At 32.6% G+C, this 24435-nt stretch overlaps 1 protein-coding gene across 2 annotated transcripts in view; it reads left to right on the top strand.

Moving 5' to 3' along the window:
• Window positions 1–695: 695 nt before the first annotated feature.
• Window positions 696–24435, top strand: part of Ntan1 (N-terminal amidohydrolase 1) — a 79608-nt gene continuing 55868 nt past the window's right edge. Inside the window, exons 1-2 of one of the 2 annotated variants that reach the window (XM_089701847.1) lie at window positions 696–852; window positions 16025–16061. The gene's annotated coding sequence lies outside the window, so the exon portion shown is untranslated. Of the gene's footprint in view, window positions 883–16024; window positions 16062–24435 lie in introns of both variants that reach the window. The other variant, XM_089701848.1, reaches the window with a different exon arrangement.

The following is a 24435-nucleotide window of genomic DNA, read 5'->3' as shown; positions in this document are numbered from 1 at the left end:
CGAACAAGAGCCAGGAATTGTGCAAGAACGTAAAATAAATAAAAGTTGTGAAAAGGTTTGGGCACTCAATCCTACAGATGGCGCCATCTGTATACCTGACTTTTTCCAAGAGTAAAAAGCAGCCTATACTACTACTACTACGAAATATTAATCAAATTTGATATATGATATACATTATTAATGTCTTTAGCATAATAAGCAAACTTACTATAATAAACTTTCATCACACCTAAAATTCACAGTTTCTATACTAGTGGACGTAAAAATACGTGTACGCGAAGTAACCTACAACCATTAGTTTATTTAATAAAAAGTAAAGGAAATATAATATTTTTATATTCTTGGAAAAAATGTCGGATTTATTTAAAACGTTACATTTTAAATAAATCCGAATTCGAAAAAAAATTCAAAGGTCGAAGTTGATAATCGTTATATTCAATTCGATTATTTAAAAAAAATCGATGTTTTGGGTTACGTACGCGTAGGTATTCAGAAATTTGAAGGAATTTTATTATAAATCCATCAACGTTATCTATGTTAAATTGTATTGAGCTTATTATGATAATGATTTCAAATATTTTATTGTTAAAAATATTTATCACATATTTATACAAAAATAAATACAAACGACAGTCAGTATGAACGTGTGTGAAGAAAAACATAAAAACTGTCAGTTTTTATTTTGACAATTCGCAGTTGAGAATGACAACAGTGTAAAATTCTTGTTTTTGAATTTTGATTTCAATGTAAAATTTAATTTAAAACTTATTTTTTGTTTGTTTAGTGTTGTGGTACTTAGTTATAGTATAACTATTTGTCTTACCTGTAAATTTTTATACGAATCCATCTTTGGTAAGTAAAAGGTTATGTTTATATTAAAATGTTGTTTTGGATTTGACATTAACAACAAATATTCATTTTATTATATTTTCCTCAATTCTAATATGAATTTATAAAATGATAAGTTGGTTTTATGGAATATGTAAATTTTATAACTTCAGAGGAAACTTCTGAATATTTACAACACATAATATTTTGAATTCACATGGATTATTATTTTACTCTTCTAAGAAATAATAAAAGGTATCATAAACAAAGCTATTTATGTATACAGGGATAGTAATAACAAGATTAATAATACCTATATGATATTGTTCTAGCTTCTTATCATTAAACCAGTTGTACTCCGCGGTTTCACACGCATTGCTCCTCTCCTGTTGGTCTTAGCGTGATGATATATAGCCTATAGCCCTCCTCGATAAATGGGCTATCTAACACCGAGAATTTTTCAAATCGGACCAGTAGTTCCTGAGATTAGCGCATTCAAACAAATCTTCAGCTTTATAATATTAATATAGATTAAAGCAAAATAGTCTTGAAAATATTTTCCAAGTCTAGATAAAAAAAGCTATTGTTACATTAGTAACAATCATAAACTTATCCAACATTTAGTTTTAGTATATAAATAATAATTTATTGGAGATAACAAAGATTTCCGCTGTGTTTTTGCTTAACTTAATAAAATTGTTGATTAGAATTTTACTACCTTCATATTTTGTCTGATGCATGTGATTGGATTTGATTGTTATTAAAATATTTATACATATTTTCCTATTTGATGAATAATAATTAAATTGTAATAATCAAAGTAGTACAAATTTTATGAAATCTTCATCAAGTTTATATTTTTGTTCTGTGTTGGGCTTAAGATTTTACTTAAAGTTGCGTTTTCAATACAAAAATAAGCTTTAAAAAATAATTTTCATTTTCGATTTGCACAAAAACTATGCATCTGCGGCAAAAAGAAAAGCAGTTTTTTTATGAAAAGTCACCACCTGCTATCGATAAGACATCTCAAAATAATGAAATTCGGGGATCACAATATAAGAATGCAGCCTATAACTATACTAACATTAAAAATTTGTATACGGTAATATTATAGTAAAACTGTCAAGCTTGTACTGCTAGATCTGTTTCTTTTGATCAAATTGGACCACATTTTGACTTTGAAATCATAGTTTAGTTTCATGACATCTCATGTTTTGGGGAATGTCTATTCAAAATTAATGAAAGACGCACAAAGAAAAATACTGCTGTGATCAACTGCCAAACTTTCTTCTTAAGTTACTAAATTATGTATTTGGTATTACTAAATTTATCAATATATGGCTAAATAAAATAACATTTGAAGGATAGCACAAAGTTGTTATTGCTGTAATAAAATTAGGAGTTTATCCTACTTCCTACTAATATTATAAATGCGAAAGTTTGTGAGGATGTGAGTGTGTGACTCTTTCATGCAAATACTACTGAACCGATTACAATGAAATTTAGCACTCATATAGAGGGTAACTTGGATTAACACATAGGATAGGTTTTGAAATCCCACGGGAACGGGAACTATGCGAGTTTTTCTTTGAAAACGCGGGCGAAGCCGCGGGCGGAAATCTAGTCTTATATATAAAAATGAATCGCAAAATGTGTTGGTAAGCGCATAACTCGAGAACGGCTGAACCGATTTCGATAATTCTTTTTTTATTATATTCCTTGAAGTACGAGGATGGTTTTTATGTAGAGAAAACGTAAATATGTACCACGGGCGAAGCCGGGGCGGACCGCTAGTTTATTTATAAATTTGTAAATTTGTCTCGTTAATTATGCTGAACAAATTAAAAATGTGCGATACCTATACTTACACATGTTGAAAATTTTCAGTCAGTTAGAGCATTTGCATTGCTTATGAAATTGTATGGTCATTTCGTATTCATATGTTGTATGTAATATGTGTACAGTCGTGAATAAAAACCATTATAGTGATTAATATATTAATTAAAATATTTGCACACCCAGATAATGGGTAGAATGTATTAGCGCCTTAACATTGTAATATGTAACACCTTTTTTGTAACTACATTCTTGTAAATAAATGTACATAATTTGAATTTGAATTAATATAACATTTAACTTAATATTAACCATGCCTTAGAATTTCGATGATTGTGTAGATTATTATCTATTATTTGTAAAGAGGTTACTGTAGCATGTGAAATACAATATTGTAAGAAAATTACATCAATCAATTACGTCAAATTACCATTAAAAATATTCAATGTGCGACTCCATAAAATTTTTAATCTAAATCGTGTTTGAAAATATGCCCTAGCAATTCTTGCACATTGCCGCATTATATTAAGTGCTAAATACGAATATAAAGTATGTCGCGTTTACGTATGCTGAGAATTTACTTTTCCAAATGTCCGCAAGGTGCAGATTGTAGTCGCCCTGCACGGTGCTCCTATTTGACATACTAATGCAATAAAAAAAATAGTTAACACTTTTCCTCACGACTGTACACTTCATTGCTGAATTCCATTATAGGAGATTAGAGCACAATTATGAGAGCAATCGTCTTGAACTGTCAATGCGTTGCTCACATCATTGTATGATTGTAATTGACTGTGCATTCACAATGGTATTATGTGCTTGCGATCATTATGGGCACAATGCCGTTGTTCGGAGTTCGGAGTGTTTATTTATCTATAATTGTGATTAACGAAACTTGGTTTAAACTTTTAATTAACTTTTTATGCATTAAATGTATCAATTATAATGTTCTACCATCTGTTATAATATAGAAGATAGGCAATAAAAACGTAATAATTTAATCAATAATTTGGCTATTACATGCAGAAGTTTTGTATTAATTTTCACTATAAACCAACTAACTACGTTAGTTCTAACTTCTAAGATACGCTTGTCAAACATGTAATTCGCAACTAGTTTAACTTCTTCAGTTAAATAAATTAACTGAACAATTGATTGGAATCATTAACCGGGAGCTCCTTCCAATTAGCATACCTTTGATAAATAGCCTTAATTATGAAACGTGTGGGGAACGGAAAAGCTTTGTTTCTACTTGTGCTGTTTGACTTAATTAAATGTTGAGATAATAGTTTGAATGTTAACTAAATTGGATTATCGTTTGTATCAAGCAGGATGTGTTTGATGAATCTTAGAATCAAGTTCTAAACGTTTAAAAGAGTTTTTAATTGGTATCTGTAACGAATGTATCGAAAGTTACCTTCAAAAAGCTTCGTAAATGTAGATTTTCCTGAACTCCAACAATAGAACCGCTTTTAATTTAGCTCAGTCAGAATAGATACGGCATAAAAATATTCATTTGGTGTAATAATATGTCTCTACGCTTATCGATATTTATGCAGAGTGCAATCAAACAGTTTTTTAATCATGCATTTCAGTTAGATTCTAGCTTTATTCCATATACCTATGCAATTTGCGCTCTCTAAGCGTACGGTGTGATGCTCATACGTTATCGTGACGAAAGCTCGCCCCGAGGCGGATAGGGCCGTTTTATATGGAAAGTAGCGGACAATCCATCGTGTCCCCCTATTATGTCCGTTAGTTGGATGCACGCCCGCGGCCCTCGTTCGGTACTAGACGACGATTTAATTAAAGTATTGTGCGCGCCGCCATTAAGGGTGCGTATAAAGCAAAATTACCAATCTTCTATTAGATGATACGTGTAATATTCAAGACCAAATCTAAAAAATAAAATATATATCAAACTAGATGATATGTTCAACGATTCTGTTCAATCAAAAACATAAAATATTAAAATTGACTCGATAAAAAAAAAATCACCAAGTTAGCTCTAATTTTCACACTTTTACGTTTTCTACTTGACATGGTAATACTTATTATGATTTTTTTTTCATAAACAATTATATTAAAACATTTGCAAGATATTTGTCAGAGCATTTTGTGTAATTACTTTTAGTTTTGGTTTTATCTGCGATAAACCACTTTTATCGTGACAAAACCAAACGTTTATCTCGAGAAAAAAAGGGCGCCAAAAGTGGTTTATCGCAGATAAAACCAAAACTAAAAGTAACTACACAAAATGCTCTGACAAATATCCTGCAAATGTTTTAATATAATTGTTTATGAAAAAAAAATCATAATAAGTATTACCATGTCAAGTAGAAAACGTAAAAGTGTGAAAATTAGAGCTAACTTGGTGATTTTTTTTTATCGAGTCAATTTTAATATTTTATGTTTTTGATTGAACAGAATCGTTGAACATATCATCTAGTTTGATATATATTTTATTTTTTAGATTTGGTCTTGAATATTACACGTATCATCTAATAGAAGATTGGTAATTTTGCTTTATACGCCCCCTTAACGTGCAGTTTGAAAGCGTTAAGGCGGGTGTGTGCAGTTTTGACGGCATCATATAATTTTTTGAGACAGAAAATTTGTCAAAATAGAAATTGAATGGTTTTAATGTAGGAGATAAGAGATTTTCTAAATCATAATGTTTGCTTGATTAAAAATTAAATTATGTTACAGAATTATGAAATATCTACATATCGATTAACCACAAATATTTCTTTTACGGGGCTTCCAACTATGTCGCCATTGATTTTAATAGAATTAATTTAGTACACATATCGTTATGCCCGTCTACAGTTATTACCAGCGATGGTATAATAAACAAATGATAGGTATTTCTTCGTAGCTTTGTTAATTTATCACTTATAATACCAGATAAATGGAAATGCCAGATAATTTTGAAGCTCGTGTGGTATTCGGGGGATTATTTTTCCGTCCCAAATGTCGGCCAATAATTTCACAATTGAATTCAACCTGTCAGTTTGACGTCAACTACCAGAGAAAATTATCAAAAAATTATCAGTATAATACCATGTAGGTTGTACCACGTGACGTCGAATGGTGCAATTCTATTGGTCGATATTTGGGTCGGAAAAATAATCATATGAATTGAAATAATTTCAATTAAATAACTGGCTTTTATATCCGTCTTAATTTTGTATTTTAAACATATTTTGTTATTGGCCTTTAACACAAATTACAATTTCATAATCGAAGTCTCTTGATTATTAAATTATTATTTATAATTATAATTATTAAACTTTCTATTGATCCCTCATTAAGAAGTGCCTTTACAGTAGGAACGAAAATTAGCTGATAGGAAGACAAAAATGGGAATGATAAAGTTATTAACGTTATTCTAATGCAAAATAGTATTGGCATCCAATGAATGTGTTTTAATACTGCATATTAAAAAAACCGTTCATTATTTACTTCGATAAATTGCGAACAAGTTTCGCTTTAACAACACCGCTCGATAAGGGATTATACACCATTATTATGCAGAGCTCTTAGGTTTCGGGAACACTGCCTCTCGTCAATTAAGGTATCGCTGAAACTCATCTTCAATCCTAGACTCAGTCTAGGCTACCTATAGTACAATGGGGTATAATGAGGGTACAGACTACAGAGTACATTCCTTCCACGGCTTTCGATGTTGGTAATATGCGCATGGCTTGAATAAGCTTCTCATACATTGTTTTAAGACTGGATATTAATTATTGACTATCCTTGGGTTTGGTATATGATCCATTCTGTGGTGAAACGTCTTTGTTGCAGTATGCAGTATGAACGGTGTCTTACCCTATTTATTAAACTGGACGCATTTGAATATGAAATTGAAATTTATCTTTAAGCATATTTGAAATTATCTACTTATATACAAACATATTGTTGCAACAAACGACACTATCTCCTAAAAATTTGATTTGTAAACGATAAAAAACACAATTTTAATATGATTATTTGCACGTAAGCAAATAAATTATTATAATTATAAATTTGCTATAAGTATTTGCTAACACGTAGTGTTCATGTAGCGTGGGAAATACTGAAGAAATGTTCCTAGAAGACAATTAACAAGATTTTGATAAGTTTAAACCTACATCAATGGTAAAGTTCAATTAACATTACAACGATTAAATTAAACCCCCATTGGTGAGCCTGAGAAACGAAGTACGTTCTAAGTCGTTGGAATCTAGTTTCAGATTCTTACGGGATATTGCTAATGAGACAATTAAAGGGTCATTTGAGAGAACGGCCGCATAAAATTAATATTAAAAGACCAAGCTTAATGACACACGGCTTTGTAATTTTATATCGGCTTTGATTGGGATGCCAATAAAATTGTCGTAACGGTGTGGTATAAAAGTTTAAAACATAATTGGATTTGTTTCTTAATCATTGAATTATGGGAATTGGGTAAACAGTATCGATATTATTTCGAACGGAGATCGAGATCATTTAAATGTTAATGTGATTGTTTATGACATAATATTGGTTATAGGTTGACTCCACATAAAGGTGAGCCTTAGGAGTTCACAGAACGGGGAAATCTAGTCGCGTATATAGACCATAAATAGATTCGAATGTTTTTAAATGCACGTTTCTGCTTATCCAAATAAATTGGAATGGACAAGCTTAAGTGTCGATGGACATGTCTTTGCGCCTTTTCTGGTCAAGCATTAAATATCGCTGGCGAGATTCTATTGCTGCGCGCGCGCATGCTCTAAGTTACTTTGTGACACTGGTACTTTGTAAAAAGGACGTTTATTAAACTTTATCACGTGTTCTATATTTGAATTGAATGTGCAAATGATTTTGCATTTTCTGCCATTTGTTGGGATAATCGTACCAATGATATGTTTCGCCTTTATTTGTAAAAGGTAATGGGGATACATTTTATGTTCGTGCATCGATTTTCAGACTTTCTAAGTTATTCGAAATATCTACATAGATTCTGTAAAATAAAGAACAAAGATGAATGCGAATGACTTATTCAAGAACTGGGTTTAACTTTTGTATTATGTACCTAGTTTTTTGAGGGGTGATGGTGATAATCGTCTGCATCCTCTGCTTGTTGTAGATCTTTATTGGTTCTGGAGCGATTTAGAAATCGCTCTGACATTCTAATTCATCTCCATACGACATCAACACTATTCACAGAGGAGTAACACGATCGTAAAATTTACAATTCCGATCGTCGGGGGCATGAGGCAAAGCTCGAGCTGTGCGAGGAATGCTTGCTAACCGTTTCCCCTCGTGTTCTCACGAGTCGCTTGTAGTGTCCCCGACGACACGGATTTTAATCGCGACACAACGTCATTGCTGATTTATCTTACGATACCCGCAACGGTCTACGATTTCCCATTTCTGAATTTCTGATATCGCTATAACCTATCGGATGCATCTGCGTTTTGAATTTCATTATGTGACCCCGATTTTGGGTATGTTGCAAGTAATGGTTGGTAGAAAAGTGGGTATTGTTTTATGTATTGTGCTGCAATGATAGTTTCAATGGATGTTCAATACTATATGGTATATGTAATACTTTATGAATTCATTCTATATTGTATTATTGAATCGTTTTGATAAAAAAAACGAAGGGAGATTTCAATTTTATGGATACTTATGTAAATAGTGAGCGATATGGTTATTGGAATTAAAAAACAGTAAGCTCCTTCTTACTTTTAATTTTAACTATGAAAATATTATAGTTACGATTTAAGTAATTACTTATCTTAAAATGGACCCGTAAGCATCTAATATCAAATATACAATTTTATTATAAGTTTTATTATATCTGAAATTGAAATTTTGCTTTCACAAGCTCTTACTTCATTTTGCCGTTATAAAAGCTAAATCATAATATTCAAATATTGTCAACTTGACCTGTTCTCACGCTGTTCCAGGTAGATAGGTAGACAAGTCTACACAATATGCCTATCATGTACCGAAGTCGAGAATTTGCATTGTTTTGAAATTTATCCGATGCACTGGGTGTGTTTGTTTAAAACCCGTTTATCATGTGTCTGGAAGTGAAGCTCTGGGAATAATTCTTTGACATTGTTCTACCGAGCATTATTAGTTTCTTAACATTGTTTATTCTATTTTATTACCTATGTGATTTTGAATACTTGAATGTTTTGCAGCTAATGGATGCTATACAGCTTACTGGTTGTAAGGAATTCCATGTTTTGTTAGCAAAAATTATGAGCATATTAGTATAATCCAAATATTTGGTCCAAATAACGTGATAAATGAAAATTGTAGCCAGTTAATTGAAATTTACCGTCCCAATTATACCTGATTTCCGTCAGCAAATAGGTACAAGATTTAGGTGATAGGCACTACGTTGTTAGCTCGTGTTCCTCATCCATCAAATTACAAAACCATCATCTTAATACCCTCCGCCTCCAAGCCAGCCTTTCAATAAAACAACACCGCGTAGATAGAATGTAATTACAGTATCGTCGATGTTCGCATAAACTTGCTCGAAGCGAATTTCTTCTGTAATACGGTGCTGAGTTTGTATTGTAGGATTGTTTAGATGCCAGATACCAGTGTCTGTTATTAATATGTTTTGTAGACTTTGCCATTTGATTATGGGTGTCGATGATCGCTGGCTTTGCGCTGTTAGCGGTGAGCTGATACCGTCTTTGTATGTATTATGAAACCAGATTTCCTAGATGTAAATTTTATTGTTGTATGTTTGAATTACGTTATTGCTTGTCGTTTGTTTACAAATGTATTTAAATAGTGCTTGGACTTGGAAGCTTTCAGTTTCTGTTAGACTTTCTCTATCGATTAATGCAATGTTATTTAAATCGTGAATGATAGTGTAGCATGTTAGCTTCCGCCATCATAACATAGTGCGGTCTGTCTAAGAATTAAGAATTCCTGGAATTTCAAGTCTCGTCTAAACTATACTGTCGCCTGATCCGAATATATTTTTCATTTTAGAAAATTAAGTAGGTACTACAAGTAGCTACATATGACATATCGTCGAAATATACTTCCAGATATATTTTTATTTGCAAGGTTTAAACAAAACTATAATTACCATTTATTTATTGTCTACACTCTACACTCTACCTCTTTGCTTTAACATACCATTAAATGTTTTCTACCCATTACATAAGTTTTAATTCCACACTTACTTTCGCTCTGAAGGACAAAAACACCTGCATGATAATTTTGTTATTACCATACAAAGAGAATTTCGAAGTTTTCATTGTGAATGTAAATTATGTAAATTGATTCAATATCCTTATATTGACTTTATGTTGCTTAGGAAGGAAATGTGTCGTAAACTTGGTTTGGGAATTGTGGTCTTTGTATTTTGAATTTTGATTAACATTAATGGTTCACCTGCTAATCAGTATGTAAAATATACAATATTTTAACCATTTTATTCGGTTCAGTTATTTTGGCTTTTAGGCTGAGGTGAAGTATGGCTCTATAAGTCTGTAGCCGGTCTGTCTGTAGGTCGCATAATTGTGCAATTTATGTGTATTCCATTTTATATAATTCATTCATTCAAGTATAGCTGTTATATAATAATTCATTTATTTCGTTTATTCTTCACTGTATTTAGATTTTAGAGATATTACATTATTTTTCTGTTCAAAATCTATAAAGCTTTTATAGCTTTTGAACAGAATTATCATCCATGTCGTCTAGTAAATGTAGTTAAATTAAATTATACTTAGTAAATTGTTTAAATTAATTTTGGTATGCGGCTAGTTTAACTACAAATTGAATGGTAATCTGTATGCAATCGTAACTGCGTTGAATTTATTTCACGTAATTAAATGTCATGGGATTCGTTTGATGTATGCCGCTTTATATTAAGTTTTGTTAGCATGCATATTGCAATTTGCTATCGTTGTTCATTAAATGTTCACGCATCATTTATGTGAATTATTTGAACGATTGTTAAGTAATTTTTATGACTTTAAGTAGTTGTTAATTTGGATATCAAGTCAAATATTGTTTTTATCAGGCATATAAAATTTTGCGCTTTAATACCTCATTATACATTTATTCATCTACGAATAAGTACCTATATAAAAAGGATGAAAATGAATTTTTTACGTTTGAAAACTAACAAACTGAACAATTTTGTTCCATATTACATAACAAATTTTTACTTGTCTTTAATCGAATCTCAAACCTGCTGCATATTTAAAGAGGCAGTGACTATATTGGGTACTTAATAGGTGGTCGGCGTTCTCTTATCTAAAAGTAACACGTAAACTCGTCGATCACCTCGTAAAAATACAATTTCCATATAATATCTACGTACGATATAAAATTAATTAAATATACAATGTTGGTACTGGTGTAATAAATAGTGGCACGAGTTGCGCGGGCAACTTCATCGCGCGAGATCAAAGGTTCCCGAAGCGTTTACGCGACGCATCATTTTATCCATTCATTTTACTGGCAACTGTCGGCCACTCACTTATCGCCCAGGGAAAACGTAATGTCCAAGGAAATTGCATCGTGAGTCCCGTTTGGCCTATAAACAAAACGGTGCGGCCCGTGATCATTACGCGTCAAAGCTTTTTATGATCGTGGGCCAGTTTTGTAGTGTGGTGGCAGTTACATCTGAAACATTCAATATAGATTACTAAATAGTTACTACGTTATTGCAGTAGCAATGCTAGCGAACTTATTTTTATTTGAGTGCATGCGGGATTTGTTCCATATGTGATTTTAATGCAACAAAAACTTAGTTATCAAAAGTATCTACATCCAAATTCTAAAAGTATGTTTTTGTTATTTATGGCTGTTAACTAGGCTAAGAGGAGATAGTTTTCGTTGTCTTCATTGTTTCGGTATGTACACGAAATAGCTGGTAGTAAGCTTATTTCTAGATGAGTCCGCAGAAATAACTATGATCGGTGATTGAAACTAGCGAACTCCCGACCTACAGTCACTACTGTTCCACATAGTGGACTGTAGATTATTGTGTCGTTTCACAAATTGTGCGCTCCATAGCCTCCGGTGGCAACGGTACAGGCTGCGTGACCGTGCCTCCAGCTGCTAATGGTCATAGGAATATGATGGTCCACGTCATGATAGTAGAGAATTATGCTTGTCTCGCGGCGGTAAGCTGTTGACTTGTGGGGTGGGTTGTACGTAATAGAACAATTTTACAGGGCCTTGATATGGGTTGACTTGTGTTGTGGGTTGTACATAATAGAACTATTTTATGGGACCTAGATGGATTGACTTGTGTTTTGGGTTGTACAGGTTCTTGGTTTAGGTACTTTGAATGTAAATGTAATGGAGTTGTTATGGTCTGGTACTTAGTAATGAAGACGTGAGTTGTGTTTGTAAATAGAGATTTGCGGAACTTTTTTGGATAAAGTTTACAAACCTTTTGCTGATTTGATTATACTAAAGTAATACCATGATGCATGGAATTTAGTATACTTACTCAAAATGATACATCACAAACGTTTTTGCTTAGCATTTGTGCACACAGTAAGTAGGTAGGTACATTGAGTAATTTACACTTAGGTACTTGATTAAACTCTATTCATGGGCGTAGCTAGCCATGGGCACAGGGTGGGGCAAAAAAAAACCGGCCAAGTGCGAGTCGGAGTCGCGCACCGAGGGCTCCGAACAAACCTACTTTTTATTAAGTTGTAACTCTAAAATGTATGTTTTAGCAATTTTTCCTTTGCAGAAACAGCAGCCAGATCCAGGTGGAGCTTTGCTCGCAATCTTATTAGACCGATATCTCGAAAACTATCCACTTTAGGGCAAAAGTTGCTTAGACTTTTTTGTAGAAAGTAAAATTTCGCATATTTTATACCATGTAATATTTTATGTGAAAAAAAAAAATTTTGTAGAGTGGCTCAGTGGCTCAGTGGCTCAGTGGTGAGACCTCGGACTTCGAATCGATAAGTCCGGGGTTCGAGACCAGGCGAGCGCGCAGGAAATAAATTGATTTTTCAATTTATCTGCGCATGTTGTAACATCACCACTGCTCGAACGGTGAAGGAAAACATCGTGAGGAAACCGACATGTCGAAGAATCAAAAGTTCGACGACATGTGTCATCCGCCAACCCGCACTTGGCCAGCGTGGTGGATTATGGCCTGTACCCTCATAGGAGGCCCGTGTCACAGCCGTGGGAACGTATATGGGCTGATGATGATGAATATTTTTTGTAAAACTTACTATTTACGGTTTATGGCCTATTTGATGAACCGGTTGATCGTTACAATATTGGATTAATGAAAGAAATGTACATAGTTTTTAGGTCACTTTATTGTCTACAAGTTTTGTTTGAAATTTTTTTTTCTAGTACCCATATTTTTTGAGTTGTTCCACGTATAATGTAGAAATGCTGCCGCTCGGCGGGTAACGTGGCAGGCCAAAAGTTTTTTTCTAAGTTTTTTATAAAAACGAAGAAGAAATTTCCAATGCAAGTGTATTTTCACCGTTTCCGAAACGGCAAAATTTTTGATTTTTTTTTACTTCTAGAAAAATTTTAATAGATTTTTTTAAATATTTTCCTTAATTTTATTCTTGCATCCGAATATAAAATAACTACTCAATATTATTTAGTTATACGAAACATATGTACCTTGTACAGTTGTACTACTTATCGCCAAACTTTAAATAACTCAAAAAGCATTAGAAAAAAAAGATTCAAATAAAGTAATCTTAATAAATGGATTCATATGTATAATATATTAATGCCTATGCATTTCATTGATTAATCCAATATTTAAAGAGTTACTTGCCAAAAATGATTAACCGGCTCATTAAATAGGTCATAAATCGTAAACGGAAAGTTTTACAAAAAGTTTACAAGGTATAAAAGATGTAAAATTTTACTATCTACAAAAAATTCCTAATATTTTTTGCCTTAAAATGGATAGTTTCCGAGATAAGTATCGGCCAAAAACTTTTATGTAAGATTGCGAGCGTAGCTCCACCTGGATCTGTCAGCATTTTGTGCTTTTATGGTCAGTAACTTATCCTAAAACAAAAGTGAAATTGGATGGGAAATTTAGTGCGATTTTGGTTAAATAAAAACAGCTTTGAATGGGGTAACAGTACTACACTACTTTTTCTGGCACCAAAAGTGGTTTAAATCATGTAACATAGAAGCGCAAGCTTTTTGTTTAGATCGTATTTTTTTGTGTCGCCTGACAACTTTCGAGTGAGAATTTTTTAACGGATATTAAGTTTTGTAGTCAGTACCTAGATAATTACGTTTTTTAGATTTGGTTAGGTACCTTCCAGGTCAGAGCCTGCCCCACCGTGGCTACGCCCATGACTCTATTTTCACATATTGCTTGATTTATGAGAAAACCACAACGATAAAAGAACCTGAGAGATAACTTACCCCACAATCCTGTACGTTGCTCTTGACAAAAGTAAATAATAGCGAACTAATGAAACGCAAACATAATTCAAATTCTAACTACGTTTCACGAGAGCAATATTTATACGGCTTCATTTACACCGACGCGTAATATTTTCTATCACGCAGCGGCGTGCTCGTATATTCGCAGTTGGGTATCTTATTACGAGATATCTGCACTAATACGAGCCGTATTTATTGGATTGAGCCGTGAGACCCTCGCGGTAGCTGGCCACTTTAAACTTGCATGAGTTTGGATTACGGTGGTAGGGTAGGAATTAAAAAAATATGGCTGAGGTTTGATAGTGGGATAATAGGAGGGAATGAACTCTTTGAAAGTATCGTAATTGCACGCCTCATAAGCGAAGCGTTGAGGTGGGTACTACTGTCACTTCGCGCAAAACATCTGATTTTTCAAACTTAAAATGTCTTTATGTATCATACATTGCACTTGTAAGATAATACATACACACACATATTAAGAAAAAACACTATTTTTAACGTTCATGATATTTTTGATGTCATTTTTGTTATTTAAACTAGTTAAAAAACAGTTTAAAAAAGTTCTGTCTTGGACGTCCGTGTGTCTGTATGTGCGGATCCTTTTTCTTGTTAACACGATAGCGACCGAAATACTTTACTAATCGAGTCTTTTTTTTTCTCTTACGCTTGAGTATGCTCAGGAATAGAACCCTTTCATTTTTCAGGGTCTGATTCGATGTGGTTTAATTGTTATTAAATAAACAAAAATAATAATTAATAAATATTTATTAAAAAAAATTATGAGGCGTGCACTTTTGGATTTTCCAAATTATTCATAGTTTAGCATTGATAGAATTATATTTAACTGCGTAAATGTGATCTAATTTTGTGGAATAACTGAAATGTCAGCAATTATCCCGAAACACATAATAGGCTGCGTTATAACTAAAAATAAGAAACACACAGAAATAAATACCCTATCGGATTCCTAAATAATATAAAGGGTTAAGTCCAATGAGAATTTGGAACATATTACATAAATAAACAACACACAATGATCCAATATCATTTTTATTAGGCTATATAACATTGATTGCATCTGACCTTTAAATCCATAATAGTTTATTGAGCATTTGATTGCTTTGGCATAATATGCAGGAATGTCGCTTTTATGAACAATCGAAATTCCGAAATAACATCTGTTTGTTTTATACCGCTTTTTATGTGTGCAATTTGCTTGACTGTGTCATGATTATTTTTATAATAAAACGGGCAGTGAATGATAAAAAAATAAAAATGAAACTGGAAGAAATAATGTTATTGACACTTTGGTGTAGCGTCGAGAAAAATATGTTAAGTGATTTTTCACTTATTGTAATAAATTGTTAGTCGTTATAAAGTAAATATTATCATTTGTTTATAACGAAATATTGTTTCTAATAATATGATAAACACATTTCATACTATCTAACAGGTAAAACGATACCTCAAGATGGAGACTCGCTCTCTTACAAAATATATTTTCCACAAGGACATAAATTGTAGGAAGATAGAAGTTGCCTCTTAAACATTACACTGTTTCTTGTGTGTTCGCTTATAAAATGCTTTACGATGGACACAAATATTATTCCTTTCATGTTAAGGAAGTGTGTGATATTAGATACCTCTCTATATCTTGAGATCTTTATGGTTTCTTGGATAGCGTAGTACTTATTCGCAACAGCAATACAAAGACGGAATTCAGATAATGGTTTTAGCTGCTAATTAAAGTTATAGCGGTGTACTAGTAAGTGATTTGGAAGATCTAAGAAGTTTTTCGTTAAGTTTTGAAATCTCAAATATATTAAATGCTGATGACTTTCTTAAAATTATATTTTAAAGGTATTTTAAACTACCTCCTATAGGGATTGTTTTTAATGTAACGTGGTTTAATTAACATGCATTTTATTTGTTTCAGGTTACAGACTTCTATAATAATATAATATGTGCAAACGGTGAGTTTTATTTATATATTTGTTTGGTATAGTTTGCTGCAATAAACTTTAACCAATGTGTGTACCACTGAAAAGAAATTATCACACTCAATCATACAAAATAATGGATTAGCGTAACAAATTTGTATCAAAAGATGTTTATGATCAAAACATTTCACGACCAAAAACGCGTCCTACACACGTTTTCCTAATAGGTATGTAATCATCCGATGATCAAAATATTTCAGAAGCAAAAAAAGGCTTGCTACACATTTTTTCCTATTAAACAAAAGTAATTTACAAGGGGAATAACGTAACATCTCGACACCTATTCAGCTAATAAAGAATTAGAATATAGAATGACCACAGCCGCCCACCCAACAATGAGTCAGGCCCACATTTGACATGATCGCATGACAAGTAGATGTCTCACTAGATGCCGAACAGCCAACAGGCACTACCGTATTGAACAGATCGTGCGGCACGCCTGCATAATGCGCGCGCGCATGCAGCGCCGATTTTTTTTGTTGTAGGTACTAGGAATTTTGTTGCGGACGGTAGTTGTAGATGGTAGGTAGGTAGGTATTCCTGCTATTTTGCACCTTCGCGTTTTCCATGTTTGAATTTTTATGTAGTTTATGGCGAGTTAAAGTTTATAGGGGGATAGAAATATAGAATGTTGGTATTTTGTGAAGTGCAGGGAGGAAATGCATTTGTGTTTTGTACCTAGGTTTTAAAATGGTATTTATATTTCTCCCAAGAAAAGTTTTGCTAAGAACATCTAGATTTTGAAGAGATGTAAACATGACAATTTAATTGAAATTCTTAACTTAATTTTTCATGTTTTAAATAACTATTATTAAAAAAAGTAACAGTGTTAGGGCAAGCAAGCTGATGTGATGCTTGATTTAAATTACAGACGTCAGTATGACGTAAATATTTGAGTTAATTAAGATGACAAAACGTAAATCAATAGTGCAGTAGGTGATTGACGGGTTAAGTGAAAAATTAAATCTGTCTAACTTATGACCAGTAGCTGATAATAAGCGGATATGGAATTCGGATTATATTATATTCTGGAATAATATTCTGTTATAAGTTTATAGAACTTACAAAAAATACAGCTTATGTTATGTAGTTTTTTCATAAGAACCACTAATTAGATTACCATACCCACCCTCTTTTAGGCACTTTATGTGCATTTAAAACTCCTTGCTTGCTACTTTGGTTTCTAAAAGGATAAGTTAGAAAATGATATCTCCACGATGCTTGTCTATGAATACGGTATATCTAACCGCGAAAGCATGAACTGTTGCACATTTACGTTATGTAAATAAAAAAACAAAGGGGTATAGTTTCCATGGTTACCCACGATGCATGTAACGGTAGCCGTTGGTATACAATCGCGGCGATGCTTTTCTGTTTTAGAAATTGAGAGGTTCGCCAGTCGTGACATTTGTGAGCCTCATTCCCGATCTCGGCTCGTTGATTCTCCGTGTGTTGGAGACTTGATGATGCAGTTTCCGTGTTTGTGTCATTGTTTACCTTAAAGGTTATGAATTATGGAGGCAACCGTGGTAACTCTATCAAATCGTGGCGAATATCTCTATTCGGTTTGCTAGTTTCTGCATGGGGTTCCGTAAATAATGATGTGGATTCATCATTTGTTGTAGCTCAATACATTTTTCATAATATGATAAACACATAGTATACTTACGAATGGATGTGTGTGGATGTGTGTATATAATGAATAGTTCAAAGTCTACCGTAGACCGTAGATAGGTAGGTACGCTATATCTTTTCCTAGCTTCCATTAACTTATTATTATACATATTATGTTTCCTATATCCTAACCGAAATGAATCATACCTTCTACTATCTGTATAGGTCAATTAAGGAAAGCTGGCATGTTCACAGTACTCACACTTATGCAATTTCACTTACAGTATGTTCAAAAATAAATGCGACTCTAGTTTCATTTTAGACTTGAATTGTAAAATGGTGTGTTGTAGATAAATATATGCAAATATAATTATGAAAGCTCTCATAATTTACCTGTAAAATTATAATTGAAAAGTAAATCAATTGATGAACTTAATTATTTATTCTAATAATAATCAATTGGATAAAAGTATTAATAATCATTCAATTATCAAATAATAATTAAATTTCAGGTCATAAAAACAATACAAATAACACGTGTACGCAAAGATTTTCCGCAATATTTAATTACGGATCAACAACTTTACGAACACTTCCAATGAACACATACCGCAATAAGACATTGGTATTCAATTTTAAGTAAGAACAACCGATATCCTTTATATCTAATGTAAATGGTGATAACTCTGATTATTAATTAGTAATTTGATTTTTGAAAAAAAAAATGCCGATTTTAGTCAAAATTTATATTTTTCTAACAAGATCCTTATCATCCAAATTTCCACATTGGTGAGAAAAATTGACATTTCTAATGAAAATGAACAAAAAATTAAATGATTTTATTAAATACTGTAAAATAGTCTATAATTCTTCCATTTACTGTATCACAAAATTCTTCATAGATTTTTAGATATTCGTACTACACCAATTACATCACCCTGTATTTATAAACAATTGCAAAATAAAAGCTATACATAGGCCGGGAGACACTGACACAAAATTTCGGGTCATTTGTAACAGAATCGCGGTTCTACAGGGGTCTTATTACGCAATGACGAAAAGAAAAATGATGGTCAGAACGCTGGTACCGGCGGACTAGTCGCGTTTGCGTTAGTCGAACTCGTCGGATAAATAGCGAAAGTCAAACGATTTGTAACACAAAAATTTTAGAATTTACCGATAGCCCATAAAAAAGATGTAGGCGGTAGTGTCATGCCATACTTTTCCGGTGTAACTTACAGCCCCCCATACCGACGCGATGCGTTGATTAAAAAAAAAAAAACAATTCAACCATTTGTATCAGGCTAACCTTTGCACAGGTAATCATCATCGTGCAGACATTTACGAAAATCGCCATGCCATACTTTTCGGACGATTCCAAATGGCCACCATACCGCCGAAAAATCTGCAAAAAAAATTTTTTTTCGCCAAACAATTTGTACCAGTATTGCATTTGGATTTTTGGAGAGTATTTGATAAAATGTGACCATTATTATATTTTCCATACTTCTAGTAGGGGGAAAAAGTGCTGCCATACTTGAAAAATTAATTTATTCATCACGTTTCAAAAATACGACTGTACAATACGTAAAAAAATTTTTTACAGTATGGGATCATTATATTCTGTTTGTTTGTATACAATTCTACCTAGAAAAAAATATCGCAGATTGCAAACATGGGGCGGATGATTGCAAGACTTAAGCCAAGACGTAAAAAAAAATTAAAAGAATTGGCGATTTGTCGTCGTCGGTCGGTCAGTTGTTTGCCGTTGACCAGTACGGCATTTTTGGAAAGTATATGATGCAACGTGACCATTATTATATTTGCCATACTTTTAATAGAGGGAAAAATTTGTGCCATACTGCTACAAATCGTTCAAACTACGAATAAAATCTTACAATAAGAAAAAAAATCTTATACACATTCGCCACCTCCCACAGGTATGGCATTATCACACTTCTATTTATAATCATTCAGGAGTTGTTAAAAAAAAATGTAGGTTGGTACAAATCGTTTGGCGAGAAAAAAAATTCAAAAATTTGCAGATTTTCCGCGGTATGGCGACTATTTGGAATCGTCCGAAAAGTATGGCATGGCGATTTTAGTAAATGGCTGCACGACGATGGTTACCTGTGCAAAAGTTAGCCCGGTACAAATGGTTGAATTGTTTTTTTAAATCAACGCATTCACGTCGGTAAGGCGGACTGTAAGTCACATCGTAAAAGTATGGCATGACACTACCGCCTACATCTTTTTTAAGGGCTATCGGTAAATTCTAAAATTTTTGTGTTACAAATCGTTGGACTTTCGCTATTTATCCGACGAGTGTGGCTAATGCCCACGCAACTAGTCCTCCGGTACCAGCGTTCTGACCATCATTTTTCTTTTTGTCATTGCGTACTAAGACCCCTCTAGACCGCCATCCTGTTACAAATGACCCGAAATTTTGTGTCAGTATCTCCCGGCCTAACATGTGTAATGTGTAAATGTGTTGACGTTCCAGCTCTTCTTAATATAGGTATATTTATCTAGATATACATATTGACTAACCTCACAAATTAAAATTAATGCATATTAAAATCTGGGAACAATTTCGATACTATTAAAACCATTAAAATTAATTAAAAACATTATTAATTGCCATACAGAGTAACTGATACATAATTATACTTACAATCGAACGGGTAATAGAAAATGAATATTGTTTAAGAGCCCATTATACTGAAAGTTTAGGCATTTTAGGCACTGCGAGACGGCTCGCGCCCGCGTTGCGCAGGAGCCGGCGCGGCATGAACTCCGGTGACCTATGAAGGCGGGCGAATACGCCACAGTATAAATAAATCAGTAGTTCGATTTTATTTGCTATCGTAGGAATGTATTTGATAAATAAATTTACTACTTATCCTATACCATTAAACGAGCAATATTTGCATTTTTATATATTTGTTTGTATATATACAGTGTGGAAGTTTTCGATGTGCCCTGAATGGAAAGTACTTGAAATACAGGGATAGCAAATTTTTCTGAAAGGTAACATTCCTTTTTCAAATTTTACTTTATTATTCAAATCGATAGAAACAATATAAAAGATAATTTATTGTTAATTTCTCGTAAAAATATTTGCTCTTAGAAATAAAAATATCATGGAATCTAACATTTTTATTGTAGAATCAACATCATCTCAACATAAAGAACGCTTCTGGTTTATTGGTCTATTTTATACATACATTTAAAGTTTAAAATTAAACTCTCGTTCTGGATACATTAATTTATTTTCTTCTGAAAATATTGGTAATAATAATTAAAAGTAAAACAAATAAAAAAGGCAAAATAATATGTAATTGAATATAAGTATGTAATAAGTATGTTAGTGTATTCAACCAACTTAAAAAAGTGTGACTATTTTACAACAAGGTAATTTTTAAAACATTTTACAAGGTAATTTTTTTAAATCACTACATAGTATAAAACAAAGTCGGTTTCACTGTCCCTATGTCTCTATGTCCCTTTGTACGCTTAAATCTTTGAAACTACGCAACGGATTTTATAGTTCTTTCGATTCCCGGTCGAAGAAAATGAATTTTTGAAAATCTTTGAATGCAGTTCTATTTCTTTTTAAAAATAAAGGAAATTTGCTATCTCCAGTATTTCTAGTACTTTCACCCAGGGCCCATCGAAAATTTCCACACTGTATTTACAAACAAATATATTAATATGCAAATATTGCTCGTTTAATAGAATAACAGCCGTACAAATAAACGAGTTATAACATTTTATGATAAGAATAAACTAAGAATAAGTAAAAATCATACAAATAAACTCGTAATAAATGAAACCTATTATAACGTCGTAACAAGTATTCATACTAATGCTATTCCGTCGTTATTCCGGCTACCACCCTAGTATAAGTCTGACATAACCGAGTTATAACATATCTTTTGGTACATTGTGCTGTGTTTTACAAGTTTTAGAAGCAATTTTCAATCTGAATTTGAGATAATATAATGAGAGTAATACGAGAAGTAGAAAAAGTTGAGCAAATTAATAATTTCATTACGTACCTATTGAAATAAAAAATTTTGTATGAAATGTCAAAATATACGACATTATGAAAAACCCTTTTGATATTTATAATGATTTATTTATTTACGACATGCGCCAAACCATACATACATAAAACTTATTTCTAAACTTATCACAATAATATAAACTTTCGTTGAAAATATTATAAATCTTCTAAGCCTGGAGTTGTATGTTTTGAGTAAGTACCAGTTATTTGGCAAATCTCTATCTCAAGGTGGGTTTATCTTCTGTTCTCCAGATATAAGATAGCGTTCTCTTTCATTTGCTTGCATATTTAATGATATATTTAAATGATTTCCAATAAATATTTAAAAAATAAATAAACAGAACATCGTATGATGAAACTTCAGAACAAATTCGACGAAGTCAAACGAGCGTCAAAATGACAGCACCAAGGCATAACCGTAGACAATTTCAATGTTTTTCATAATTTTATGAATGAATTGCTACGTTGCCGCTTCGCGCTTATTGCATAGCGTGAGCATAGTTACATCGACGTTATTCCAAATTTATTTGTAAGAAATTATGACATCCTTATTCTTTATTTATTCTTATCATATCTATTCATTGCATAAGGTTTGAATACGCAAGTTTTTATTTGTACGGCTGTAAGAAGTTAATTTATATTTACAACAATAATCCTAGGATAACAAACAAAATCAAACTACTGATTTATTTATACCGTGACGTGCTCGCCGTTTTACTCGCCGCTCGGTTCTAATACGCGAGCGGCGACTACAACGTGGTCGGGAGCAAAACTAGCACAGGTCCTCCTTCGATGACGTCCGGCTGGACTCTGGCGGCACTGACGTGGTGCGCGCGAGTCGCATTTTACGTATTATATTTTATATAGAAAAAAATAAGGGCTAAATTATAAATCTATCCAAAAATTTCCCTGTAAAACCTGATTAGTAAATGAAATGTAAAATTTTCATAAACATAGCGTTCCCCTAATTCTCATAAAACTGATTATGCTTTCAAAATCGATGTTACTTCTGATTTTTTTTTGATCGAGTTAAATGTTTAATATTGTGTTTTTATCCAAAAAAGTCACTAGATCAAACGTTTATCTGTGCTATATATTTTTTTAGGATTTTAAATATGATGATTTATATCCAAAAACCATGATTTAGAAACATACATTTTGAACAAGGGCCCCTTAAATACGTTTTGAACTGTGGCTACGACTCCGCCTGGTCGACACACCCCCTGTATCTTGTATCTAGTGATATTCATCTGTTATATATGAGATTTAATGCAAGGGTGAAGAAAGTACGTCAAATTGTGTTCTGGATATACCTTTAATAAATTATTATTGTGGTGTGTTCTAGTTGGTATTGGAAACGAGAAATATTTAGATGTAATAAAAATAATTTACATATTTAAATTAAAGGTAGATCTTGGTCCAGAAACAGAAAATATTACGAAAGAGACATTTTTATTAGGTCTATTGATTGAAGGAATAATAAACCCAGTAGACGGATGTTCGTTATATCGCCCCGAACAGTTTATACCCCGAAGCCTGTGAAGGCTTGCGAGGAAGACCCCGAGTGTGGATGTACGTTATTTTAATCTTTCTTGAGCAGTAAGCAAAATAAATAGCACAATAGAGGGAATCTATATTTTTATAAATAACTGTTTATCGAAGAGACACTTGTATCGGAAAATTTGAGCTATCTGTTTGTAAAAGATTATTCATTTATAATTATTGGAATACTCTTCTCCAAAATATAAGATATTTCTTGAATTTCCATACATTTAAATATGAATTAATAAACACGACTTCCAATAATTAATAGTGGTTATTGAATAAAACTCGATCGTAGATAGCTTATTGAAATAAACAAGTTACATTATTTATTATTCAACTAAATGAGATTATAATTATATAGCTAATATTAATAGGTCTCGGAGATGTAATATTTTAAAACGAGTGAATTAAATAACATAATGAATTTATGATATAGGCGGAATGCGGATACAATGACGCAGAAAATGTGACCTAGATTAATGAACCTTTTCAAATTTTTAAAATAGAATTTAGGTGACTTGTTTTTTTTTTATTTCATTAAACATTAATTTGCCAGTGACCATTCTATAGGGGCTCTTTTGACCAATATAAATGAATGAAATTCGTCAAGCTCTTCTTATATTACAACGGAGGGCAGGGAGGACGTTATCTACATAGACCGGGAGATACTGACACAAAATTTCGAGTCATTTGTAACAGGATGGCGGTTCTACAAACGCAGAAAATGTGACCTAGATTAATGAACCTTTTCAAATTTTTAAAATAGAATTTAGGTGACTTGTTTTTTTTTTATTTCATTAAACATTAATTTGCCAGTGACCATTCTATAGGGGCTCTTTTGACCAATATAAATGAATGAAATTCGTCAAGCTCTTCTTATATTACAACGGAGGGCAGGGAGGACGTTATCTACATAGACCGGGAGATACTGACACAAAATTTCGAGTCATTTGTAACAGGATGGCGGTTCTACAGGGGTCTTAGTACGCAATGACAAAAAGAAAAATGATGGTGTGAACGCTGGTACCGGTGGGTTAGTCGCATGGGCGTTAGTCGAACTCGTCGGAAAAATAGCGAAAGTCAAACGATTTGTAACACAAAAATTTTAGAATTTACCGA

This window comes from Colias philodice, chromosome 12 (assembly GCF_061535455.1).
Source record: "Colias philodice isolate Cphi_HAF_F1 chromosome 12, ilColPhil1 Martin Lab GWU primary, whole genome shotgun sequence".
In the NCBI taxonomy this organism is placed as follows: domain Eukaryota; kingdom Metazoa; phylum Arthropoda; class Insecta; order Lepidoptera; family Pieridae; genus Colias; species Colias philodice.
Note: the sequence above shows the minus strand (reverse complement) of the source record. Positions and strands in the feature narration are given on the sequence as shown.